Source organism: Ctenocephalides felis, unplaced genomic scaffold (assembly GCF_003426905.1).
Source record: "Ctenocephalides felis isolate EL2017-DRISC unplaced genomic scaffold, ASM342690v1 CF-g0.4_SCAFFOLD_01170, whole genome shotgun sequence".
NCBI classification, from domain to species: domain Eukaryota; kingdom Metazoa; phylum Arthropoda; class Insecta; order Siphonaptera; family Pulicidae; genus Ctenocephalides; species Ctenocephalides felis.
The window spans coordinates 81,780,286-81,793,458 of record NW_020537324.1 but is presented as its reverse complement, the minus strand read 5'-3'; the positions used below and the strand labels follow the sequence as shown (position 1 = coordinate 81,793,458).

General features: G+C 27.2%; 2 protein-coding genes across 3 annotated transcripts in view; both read left to right on the top strand.

The window, feature by feature from the left end:
• LOC113365890 (transcription factor mef2A-like) overlaps nt 1-13,173 on the top strand; it is a 73,108-nt gene that overhangs the window by 15,263 nt on the left and 44,672 nt on the right. The window contains exon 1 of one of the 2 annotated variants that reach the window (XM_026607430.1): nt 6,654-7,037. The exons of the other annotated variant lie outside the window; for it this stretch is intronic. The gene's annotated coding sequence lies outside the window, so the exon portion shown is untranslated. Of the gene's footprint in view, nt 1-6,653; nt 7,038-13,173 lie in introns of those variants that run through there. 2 annotated transcript variants of the gene reach the window in all.
• Nucleotides 1-13,173, top strand: part of LOC113367774 — a 126,833-nt gene that overhangs the window by 89,691 nt on the left and 23,969 nt on the right. The gene's annotated exons all lie outside the window — the stretch shown is intronic.

The following is a 13,173-nucleotide window of genomic DNA, read 5'->3' as shown; positions in this document are numbered from 1 at the left end:
ATATATATATAATGACCCAATACATCATCTGGCAACACCACAGCAAATTGGCATCATCGGCAACCGGTATATTATTAACAATGAACCGTTTTATCCGTCAGTAGGAACGTTTCATTATAAATCGCGATAAGCGGATTTTATGCCATGTAATTATATTAATAATAAATAGAATATATGTATATATATATATATATATATATATATAATGAGTACATATTAAAAGTGGTTTATTGCAGAGATAAGTTCTAGTGCATAAATGGATTTGCTCCACATTGCGCGATTATGAATAATTGCGGTGATTGCAAAAAGTGATATATATATATATGATAAAGTACATATATATATATATATGTATATATATATATATATGAAGTACAGAAATTCACACAATTGCTAAATAAACAACACATTATATAATTTACAAGTTACTTTATTGATTAAAGTATATTCAGTTCATTTACGATTCTAGTTCAGAGAAATGCTAATTTGTTTTTGCTAATTTGATGTTTTATCTACTTTTCAACGTCATTCTGAAACGTTTGAGACCAAAATTAACAAAAGTACTTATATATGTGAGTTAGAAGAAAAATGTAAAAAATGACCACGTTGTCGCCAAACGTGCTGAACTGATTTTGAAATCTCAAATTATAAAATTATCAAATCTTAAGAATATGTATTAGGAATGCTGATTAGTTTTCGGTAAAGATCGATCGAGCCCTTTCTTTGAAATTAATTGTTGCTTTTCATCTACTATTTAATTTTTTTTTATTTCACTCTTATTTTAGCAATCAGAAATATAAAAATAATTTCTATGAGCTAAACTGTACATTTAAATAAGTATGATCTACTATTTAATGTAATGTGATAGTGTAAGCCTTTTTTATCCATCAGATAACTTTTTTTTTTTTTGAAAATGCTATACATAAACTACTGAATATTTTCTCAATTTAAATCTTTTCTATTTGAAAGTGTAATCCTTCTGGTTAATAATCGAAAATAATTGCATTGAAATGGCTGTCTAGTTTTTTAATGGCTATCAAAAATTCTAAATTGCTACCAATAAAAAAAAGTTATATGGCCGACCCTTTAATAATTCTAATTTAGAACAAAACCGCTTTTGAAATTTTGTTTATGAATTTTGCAAACGTTTCGAATCTTGCTTTGCCTCTTCTTTAGTGGGATCATAAAAAATGTATGAAACAAAATATAAAATAACAAATTGCAAACAAATGGAATAATTATAATTTTCTTTATCATGCAAAGATTTAGTTAGCTCGTCATAGAGTCACTTTTTTATCTTCTACTATTCATTTTTATTTGATCGTATTGTTAATAGAGTCATTTTATATTACTTTTACTAATTCAAATTTGAATTGAATTTTTTTTAATAAATTTTGAAAAGTTTCGAGTCTTGATTTGACTCTTCTACAAACTTTGCAAATTCAGTTAAGCAAAAAATAAACCTAAATAAATAAATCGAGAAACACTTTTTCTATATGATGTCGAGATTCAGTTTGCTATTTAGTATACTCCATTTTTGTCCTTCACTACTTATTTTAATTTGATAGTTAGTTAATGTGTTTTTAATAAAATAATTTATGTTACTTTTACTAATAATACTTTCAATTTCCAAACGGTTTTAAATTTTTCTTAATAAATTTTGCAAAAGTTTCGAGTCTTGATTTGGCTTTTCTTTAGACTAGAGAATGCAAATTCAGTTAAGCAAAAAATAAACCTATCATCACTTTCTGTCATTAATTGGATAGGTGCCTGAAAAAACTTTTTGTTAAATATATAAATATATATATTTATATATGTATATATATATATATATATATATATATATATATAATATCATGCAAAACTATTCGGCCCACACGATTCTCATCGACAAAGCCTCGAATTGAACTTGAAATTGCAATCAATTTTAATTGTGATGTAATTGATAGAATTAATGTATATGTATATATATACATATATATATAAATATATATATATATATTAGGGTGGTCCTTAAAATGGTCATTTTCGAATTTCCTTGCTCCCAGGGGCTGAAATGGTTCCAAATTGATAAAAAACAATTCTCTGAAAATTTTAGCTCTTAATATTAACGTTTAGATGGAGCGCAATTCAATCAAAGTTTTGTATGGAAATAGCATAAAATTTTTTTCAAAAATTTTAAAAGTGTTTTTTAATGTAATTTAGCAAACAAATGAATGAATAAAACTCATTCATTTATCGCTAAGTTATACTTAAAACATTTTTTTTTAATTTTCAAAAAATTTTCCATGCTCTTTCCATACAAACTTTGATTGAATTGCGCTCTATCTAAACGTTAATATTAAGAGCTAAAACTTTCAGAGAATTGTTTTTTATCAATTTGGAACCATTTGAGCCCCTGGGAGCAAGGAAATTCGAAAATGACTATTTTAAGGACCACCCTAATATATATATATATATATATATATATATACATATATATATAAATACATATATATATATATATATATACATGTAATGCTACACGATTTTGATACAATTAAAATTGAAAGTGCTGTTCACAATCTACAATTTGTGATATTCGACATTTCTCATCTAAGCTTAGTGATTTATTTGATCTTAGTTTAAAATCCACAATCAATGAATAAAAAATATATAAATGTTTAGCAAAATTAAACTAAATTTATAAACAATAATATTGAATTTTTGCTTTACCAATATATCTTAATCAATATCAACCTGGATCTAGCCCTCGTTTCAGGTTGATGGCGTTTTAGGCGGTTTTTCGCGAAACACTCTAAATATGATACAAGTATTTTCTTTATTGTTTATTAGAATTCTTATATTGCAAATGATTTGCATTTTTGAGTCCAATGGTGAAAATAATTTAGACTCCACGGTTGGATGACACCCATTCTCAGTGGTTTTATTTGTTTTCAAAATAACGTCGGATATCGATAGAATAACTAATTATGGGGAAAAAATGTTTAATCATTTTTTTCAAAAAAGCAAATACATTTCAAGTTACTGGCTACTGAAAATTCGTTTCTACATTTCAAACTCTTATGCAAAACTGTTACAAGAAAATGTTAAACCCAACTATTTCTTTTTAGGCTGTAAGAAAATATTTGTTCATACAGTATCCTTGTCCTTACAAAATTATTATTAACTTCCCGTAGGATAGTTATTGTAATGGGCCGAAAATCAAAAATGAAAGTTTTTGCATTTCTCGACATTTTGAAGGTTTCTGAACATTTTTAAGAACACACACATACTGCCAGAAAAAATGGAAAAAATGAAATGAAATGACGGTTGTTAATGTTCTGGAAATATTTCAAAATGGTACGGGAAGATCCAGCAATTTGCCTTAAGGTACGATGCTATACACCACTAGTTTAATATGTAGTAATTAACAATGTTTTTTTTTCCTACCGGTCAATTTTAATGCAGTTTTAATAATTTCCAGGATTCCGAATTAGATTTTTTCCCTCTTATCAGATTCGCATTATAATACAATGTATGTGTGGAAAACGATTGAGGCGAACACGAACAGTTTAGTTGAAAAACATGCAATTAGTATTTTCACTTTTTTTCTTGCTTTTCTTTTTTTTCTTTGCCAACTGAACGGAACACGCGAATGCATTTAATTAGCCCAATTACAATAAGACATACATACACACACATTATATATATATATATATATATATATATATACTAGCTGACCCGACAAACGTTGTTTTGCTAAGTAAGGTATATTCTAAACAATTTCTGGAGACTCAAAAATATTAATACCTAAAGTGTATAAGGATGTGTTGTTTTGTTTGAATGCCATATACAATTAAGTATTATAAAAACAATAAATCCAATTAGTTTGTGTATATTTGTCAATACAATCAAACTGAAAGTTTTATACACTTTCTATAAAAAACATGATATAATCCAATCCAAGTCTTTTTCGGTCTTTCCGACTTATTGATTACGTTTGAAGTTTTTCAGATTCTGTTTGGATTCTGGATTTTGTGTATAATTGTAAATAATACTACTGAGCTTATACTAAATTTCAAATTTCTGCGAGGAGAGATAGAAAATGAATTAAGTATTTGTTCTTTGACCTGCTTTTTGAAAAGTTTCAAGTAACATTTGATGAATTAAAGTAAATTTAATAAAAAGTATATATGTAGAGCAGGGCGAGGCACAAAGCTCCAATTTGACTTTCTGCAAATATAAACTATATTGTGAAATCTATAACAATTATATCACAATAAATAACACATATCAAACGAACAATTATCTGACTACGTTCAGTAAACTGCCTTCTACTTAATCATTGTAGAAATGTGCTTTTTTTCTGTCTTTCAAAAATTTGTTATCTAGACCTTTTTACCCTATAGGCGGGGTAACTTGAAACGGGCAGGTGGCAAAAGGGTTTAATGTCTTATTTTAATTTTAAAGGTATTTTACAAAATAATTACATTTTTATATTTATTTTTTTACATTTTATTATTATGTATTTTCAAAGATTACCGTTTATCTCCCGATAGCAGGGTCATGAGAATCAAGGTTATAACTGGTTATACATCTTTTTCCCTCTACTTTCAAATATTGTTGTTAAACAATGCTAAACTTTACTGGTTTTTGACACATCAGTGGTGGACCTTTTCAACCCCGGACCTTCATATATTACTATCTATTTTTCGATAAATTCTGGAAAATTAAATTGGAAAAATGTTACTAGAATTTATTCATAATTAAATAATATTCACGTAAAACACTCTATTAAACGTGATTGAACATCGTGTGTCAAAAACGTTTGACATTTGACGTATTAGCCACCGTCCATTGTTTTATTCAAATTACGCTTCTACAAAAATGTTCAAATTAAAAATGTAAAGTTTCTACGCGATCTTTGAAATAATATCTCACCTTTCCGACAACCTACTGATTAGCACGAATTTTTCAAGACTAGGACTGGCCAAATCGGTTTAGCCGTTTTCGAGTTTTAGCGAATCATTCTATCGAAAGCTTTATTTTTATATATAAGAAGATACCAATTCTTCCGCCATCTTTTATTACTGTCAGTTCGGCACGGAGACGACCTTTAAAAATAAACTAGTAGTGTATGGCATCTTAATTGCTCGAACTTCCCGTACCGTAATGAAATATTCGAGAAATTCTAAACGTTTTCAAATATATTATTACAAATACTGTAACTTTTATTATTTTTGCTATCTTGTTTGTTATATTTGAGCAAATCAAATGTAAATCATAAATCAATCAATTCATCTCCAGAACATTAACAATCGTCATTTAATTTCGAATTCAATTTCAAAAAAAAAAATAGTTACACAAAATTGAAAAAGTGTTCCCGCATAGTCACAGTCTATACGCATTTGCAAATTCTGTGCGACATTTTTACTTATACTGTGCTTAGCTTGGCGACATTTTCACATTTTTCAATAGTTTTCACAAAATCGCAAAAGTCCACAAACAGTCTGTGAACGCACTTGGGTAAACATTTGTACCAGAGTGGCGCTTAGACTGTGCTTAGCCTGGGTCATTTTTTGAATCTTTAATCCAAATTACAAAAATATTTTTTGAAAAAAAAAAATTAGAAACAAACATTTTTTTTCTAAAAGCAATTATTTTGTTGAAACAAGCAGAAAATTCTTTGAATCATTTAAACCGGACGTTTAGTTCTCCCAAAAACTGCCATATTTTTAACATTTAGCTTTGTATCTCCGAAACCGCTGGGCCTACCTTTGCCAAAAACTAATAACTACTTTTCCGTCATTACGAACTGAATGTTTTTTGGATCTCTCAAAAACTCGATTTATATTTTATGCACTCTTTGCTCGTTATCTCCGTACCTGCTGGACCTGCCTCTACCAAAAACTAATCAGCACATCTCCCTGTTAATAGGAATCGAATGTTTTTTAAACCATTCAAATCGGTTTATCCGTGCGCCCGAAAACGTTACTGGAAAATTGTATCCATACATACGCACACACACATCCATTTAGTTTCTGAGGTATGCCAGTAAAATGTTCAGAAACCTTCAAAACGTCAAGAAATGTAAAAAATTTCAATTTCGATTTTCGGCTCATTACTATAACTACCCTACGGGAAGTCAATAAAAGATTTAAATAGGATAGTTCATCTTATATACATAGTATGATATAAAGTTATAAATTGAATTATGTAGTAATAAAGTTGTAGTTGCAAAATTTGTCTATGTGAGTCAAATGTGCAGAAAATATTACAAATGAATGAGTAATCTAACCAAAGAATATAATTTATAATCTTAAAAAGTATTGAAAACCTTCATATTTCACAATTCATATTTCTATTTAACCTAATTTTCATTTAACTTCCACATTTTTCCCAACAAAATCACAATTTCCATCAACTTTCTTTCTGCACACATAATCATCCTTTACATTTTCCGTCCTCGTTCGTCTCTCATTCGTATCTTTCCGTCGCTGTTCGGCCTCGTCCGCCTCGCCTCGGCCCAGCTGATCGCTCCGTGCCGGCTTCGCGAATGTCAAAGCGACAGTAGCGCGTCGTCTGTCGCGCAGAGCGGACGTGTCGGGAACGAGAGAGAAAGATCGAGAAGAAGGACGGAGGATTTTAAGTTTTATTTCAAAAATCCTTACATTTATTTTAATAAAGGACAGATTGATAAAAAAAATTTAGAACAGAACGCGCGAAAAGATCTCAAATTTGTTTATTACTTAGTTTTACAAACGACTGTGATTTTTAAGATTAGTTTTGACAGGAGACGATTATCGTCGAGCGGCCATTTTTGTTGGAGTCGAAAGTTTTTTTTTTGAAAATTTTGGGTAAATTGTGATATTGAAATTTGTATTTTTCGGTGTGATTTTTATACGGGAGTGTTTGCGGAGAGTTTTGATATTGTGTAAGTTTTTGGCTGTGTTTTTTTGTTTAAAACGTTTTGGAAATTCAAACGGACTTGGTGAGGATTTTTTTTTAACTGAAAGTACGTGTGTATTGATCTCAGAGGATTATAGACGTAAAGGGTAAGTTATATACTTTCATACTATATATATATACACACTTACTATATATATATATATATATATATATTAAGTATATATGGGATTATATACCTGACCTACCGTAAATTTTGCACAAAGAACACGTCGATAATTTTGCAAATTTGCCAATTAGCCAAAATGCCAAAAATTTGATCAATTATTCATTTTGTCATTGCAAGTAAAATGCTTCTTGAATCATTCAAATCGAGTACTCCATTCTCTCAAAAATCGATGTGCTGATTAGTTTTTGGCAAAGGCAGGTCCAGCCGTTACGGAGATATTGAGCAAAGAGTGCAGAAAATAGAAATCGAATTTTTGAGAGAACGGATCATCCGATTTGTATGATCCAAAAAACATTCAGTTCGTAATGACGAGGAAAAGTGATTATTAGTTTTTGGAAAAGGTAGGGCCAGCGGTTTCGGAGATACAGAGCGAAATGTACAAAAAATGGCAGTTTTTGAGAGAACTAAGCGTCCGATTTAAATGATTCAAAGAACTATCTTTGTGTTTCAACAAAATAATTGTTTTTGAAAAAAAAATTTTTTTTCTATTTTTTTTTCAAAAAATATTTTTGTAATTTTGGATTAAAAATTCAAAAAATGACCCAGGCTAAGCACAGTCTAAGCACCACTCTTGTGCAAATATTTACCCAAGTGCGTTTAGACTGTTTACGTACTGGAGCACTTTTCCAATTTTGTAAAAAAAAAACTATTGAAAAATGTGAAAATGCCGCCAAGCTAAGCACAGCATAAGTGAAGATGTTGCACAGAATTATTTGCAAACGCGTTTAGACTGTGACTATACGGGAGCACTTTTTCAATTTTGTGTAAATTAGGCAACTATTTTTTTTAATATATATATATATATGGGTCAAATCCAGACCCGAAACGTATGTTCTCTATAAATAAAAACATTTTTCATTAAAACTGTTTTTTAATTACTGGATGGATGCCCAAGAAACAATTTTATTATATATATATATATATATATATATATATATAATATGTACTTTTATGTATATATATATATATATATGATAAAAATTGTTTCTTGGGCATCCATCCAATAATTAAAAAAACAGTTTTAATGCAAAATGTTTTAATTAATGCCCAAGAAACAATTTTTATCATATTATTTCACCATCTGAAGAAAAACCTCTCGCTTTATATATATATATGTATATATATATATATATATATATATATATATATATATATATATATATATATATATATATATATATTATACCCATGGGATTATATACCTGACCTACCGTAATTTTTGCACAAAGAACACGTCGATAATTTTGCAAATGTCTTTGAGCAAATTCTTGGACAAGAATTTAATCTGTAGGATGTTATTTAAACATGATTAAATTTGTTAATGTTATCAATACCATTTGAACAATATTTATATAAAATTGCTGATTAGTTGTAACTACTTATATATCCACATATATAATTAATGATTTTTATATACAAGATTTTTTTTTGTTTGACCTTGAAACATGGTTATTTGCACCCAATTACATTTATCATGTACGTTTCGATGCTGTATGTGTGTCATCATTCGGCAAGTTCTAATAAAAAATCTGTTCACATACATACACACATACTTTTTCCAAATGTTGGTCTCATTCGATTCAGAATGGCTTGAAACGTCGGGAAAACATAAAATTAGCGAGTCGGATTTTTTATGAAAACAAACTTCTCCTTCGGGAAGTTAATTATGCAAGTTTACAAAGTTACATTTACTAGAATATTTAATAAACAATACAATAATTTTTTTTTTTTTTTTAAAAAAATTGTTGATTAAATATAAATATAAGTAACGTTTTAGAGGTATTTATATATACTACTTTTTAAAATTTTGTACATTTTTAAATTTATTTTTATATACTTGATATATTTTAGATGTTTTTGTCTGACCTTGAAAAAAAAATGATTTTTTTTTCTTGAAAATTAGAAAATTACAAAAGATTATACCAAAAATATATAAGTAACGATTTTGAGGAAGTTATAATTACTACTTTTTAAAATTTTGTATCTTTTTTTAATTAATTTTGTCATATACTTTACATATCTTTTAGATGTTTATGTCTGACCTTGAAAAATTTTTTTCTTAAATTTTTTTTCTTGAAAATCAGAAAATCAGAAAAGGTTATAACAAAAATAATTTGATACATATAAGAAAGAAAAACATAAAATTAACACATAGTATTTTTACAATTTTTTTCTAGAAAAAAATCTCATTTTTATATATTGGTATTTTTTTAAACAAAGCCAATTTTTGGTATAATTTTTATTTTTTTACTATTTTTTATGTGTTTTTATATGTTTTTCCTAGAGAGAGTTCATTTTTGGTACATATTTTTATGTTTTTTATATTTTCCAAAGATTTTTTTTTATTTTTTATATTGTTCGAAGATTTTTTTATATTTATGGCGTTTTTACATAGAATTCCTAGAAAAATTACATTTTTCATATATTTTCCTAAATTTTTCCTTACTTTTGGCACATATTTTTATATGTTTTTCATATTTTCCATAGATTTTTATAAATTTTTATGGTGTTTTTATATAGAATTCCTAGAATAATCACATTTTTCGTGTATTTCCCTAAATTTTTTCTTATTTTCAGTACAAAAAGCTCATTTTTATAATATGCCAGGAAAAATATCAATGCGCGTGTAGATTGCAAGGGATGAATAATCAAATATATTACGTAGTTCGTTTATAAACTGTTTGTATCAATGAAATATATATATATATATATATATATATATATATATCAAGTTCATTTTTATAATATATAAATATATAATTATTTTTATATTATATTTTCTTTCAAATGTTTCCTTCTTTTATCTTTATAATACAATGAGATAATTTTATGTGATTTTTATATTAATATTAATAATATCAAATTTATCCTAATATTTAGTAATTGTTTAATTTTTGTAAACTTGTGTATTTTTTCTTATTGCACTTGTTAAATTGCTGTTTGACACACATACAGTGTCGAAACGTACATGGCAAACAGTTAAATTATTAATTATTTTTTTATCTCGACTATTTGGCTAGAAATAATTATTTAAATAAGTTATATACATATATATTTATATATATATATATATATATATACGAGTATATATATATATATATATATATATAAATAAAATTTTCTTTAGATTTGTTGTTCGAAATCTACTATCGAATGATGGCACAAAAGTGGTGTCGAAACGTACACAAATTTAAATTTTATTTTATTATTTTTGTTTTGTTGTATTTATCAAAGATATATTTTTTGGAAGGTATGATATTTATGTTTTGTTAAATTAGAATATTTTAATCCTGAAGATATTTTTTTGAATGCACTGAATGCATTTTAACCCTTTCCACTCTGGCATTTCACAATTTGTATGTATTTTGTCGGAAAGGGTTAATTTTAATTAAATGTTGTAAAATGTATTTTATTGTTTTGTGGTACATTTTTATAACAACGAATATTTTTTTTAATGTTATTGACAAAAACATTTACTTATTAGATAAAAATGGAAGAAAAAAATAATTAGGTTTAGAAACCCTCTTTTAAATATTTACTTATGGCCATGTCAGTCATAAGAAATAGTGTATGGTAAAAAAAAATTAATAAAATTACCATGGTGTATGTGAAAATAGTAGTTTTTTATTAAAATATCCAACCAATTAATTATTAAACATAGATATTAATATGAATCTTGTACATAATTTCTTTTATATAATTAACATTTAACCTGAATAAAGTGGCAATAAAAATCAACAGATCTTAAAGTTAATATTAATGCAAATTCATTATTATTATTATCACAATTCTAATTTGCATTATATTATTATTTGTAATATGTATTGTACAAATTCAATTCTTTATCTAAGAAGGTACTAACTAAAAGAGTTTCTATGAATATTCATGACACGTTCCTCTTACTCTATCAACTTTTATGTAGGTAATTTGTTTAAACAATAAAACCTGCGTCCATATGCATATTTATATTGTTTAAACAAGTTTTAGAAATCTAGTTCTAGTCAAAGAGAAAATCCTTCAACAGAGAGGAATTAGAGTAAAAGATGATAGAGAAATTTCTGAAATGGATTATTAAATTGTTTAAAATGATTTATTGATGGCTAATGGACTAGAAAAAGATGATAAATTTATATTTCGATCATTAGATTTGATGGCAGGTTTTTGTCTAAGACAGAAGAAGAATTGCGGTAGAAAATGTTGACCTTGACGAGAACTAATCTCGAAAACCGGTTTAAAATTTGCACACATACAGATATTTGATTTTATACATATAATTATATATATATATATACTAGCTGACCCGGCAACCCCGTTATTTATTAAACTGAATTATATATTTTCATCTGCCATACTGTTGACTGTATCTTGTATTATTTTAATTTCTGGCACATCTCGGCTGCTTTTCGGCAATAATAATGTAGACATTACATTTTTCTTGAATATTATATTCTAATATTATCTAGGCTCATAATTCCAGCTAAATTCAAATTTCAATGAATTGACATTTCCACCAGATGACAGTTCAAATGTTTTCAATGTCAAACAATGATAAGTGTTTTTTTGTAATTTTTGCCATTGATTTATACAATATTACTATAGTTTTATCGTTAATTAAATCTTAAAAATTTCCTTTGACAAGAAAGAAACATTTTGCTAACAATAAGTAAGATATTTCTAAACAATTTCTATATTCTTTATTTTAAATGTGCAAGGATGCGTTGTTTGAATGCTATAGTCAATGAGGAATTATAAAAACAATATACCCCAAAGTCTACTTTTTCAATATTTTATAATTTAATTCCATATTATTTATAATTTGAATTCTATTTAAATAACATAAAAAAATGATACTCCAGAAAATGCTTTATAAATACCATTGAGTATAAAATTATACAAATGAGATTTTTCAAACCACCGAGTTTGAGAAAAATATGATTTGCAAAAAAAGAGTGCTACAACGCCAAAAAGTGCATTTTCTTATTAACATTTCAAAAAAGTTGATATTTTGAGTTTTTAATAACACCTGCAACTCGTTTAATATTGAACTACTCACTACAATTAAATAATATTAATCTACCAAAAACATTTGACATTTGACGTATGAGCCGCCGTTCATTGTTTCATTTAAATTACGCTTCTACAAAAATTTTCAAATTAAAAATGTAAAGTTTCTACGCGGTTTTGAAATGATATCTCACTTTTCTCACAACCTCTGGATTTGCAAAAAAAATTTCAAGATTAAAACTGGCCAAATCGGTTCAGCCGTTTTAGAGCCTTACCATACCTAACATAATACCGAGATTCATTTTTATATATAAAAAGGTGTACTGATAATTATAAAAGCTAATACATTATATATGAAATTCTAAAATTTGAAAACTTTTAGGAAAAATAAGCATGTACTTGCTCTGAATGAAGACACGTTCTTGATGCAAAACCATCAAACTTTTTTATCTGTGTATTGTAGAAAACAATGAAAACTTCGAATGAATCTTTTGTCGACATTTCCTCAAAACCGATGCGCCTTTTTTAAACATTTTATAACGATTTGATAGAATCTCGCTTAAGACACGTTTTTAGTCCCATTTTAGAAAATAGGCTTAACGCGGCTTCTTTGTATACAATAATAATAATAATGGGTAGTAGTACTGTTCTTAGGGAAAGATTTTTTATTTTCAATGCCATTTCATACCACAGTGCCTGAAAAAGGCTTATTTTCAATTAAATATATTTTCAAGTGAGAAATGATATCACTACTGCATGATATCAGGTTATCTAGAGCAGGGACTCGACATCACGACCCTGTCCACACATCGGACACTCTTATTTCACATACACGCATACACACACATCTATTTTAATAATTTAGTTTTTAGTACGGGAAGTTCCAGCAATTTGCTTTAAGGCACAATCCTATGCACCACTAGTTAACTTCCCGTAGGGTAGTAATATAATAGTAATATGCCGAAAATCGAAAATGAAAATTTTTGCATTTCTCGACGTTTTGAAGGTTTCTGAACATTTTGGCATACCTCTGAAAAAATGGATGTGTGTGT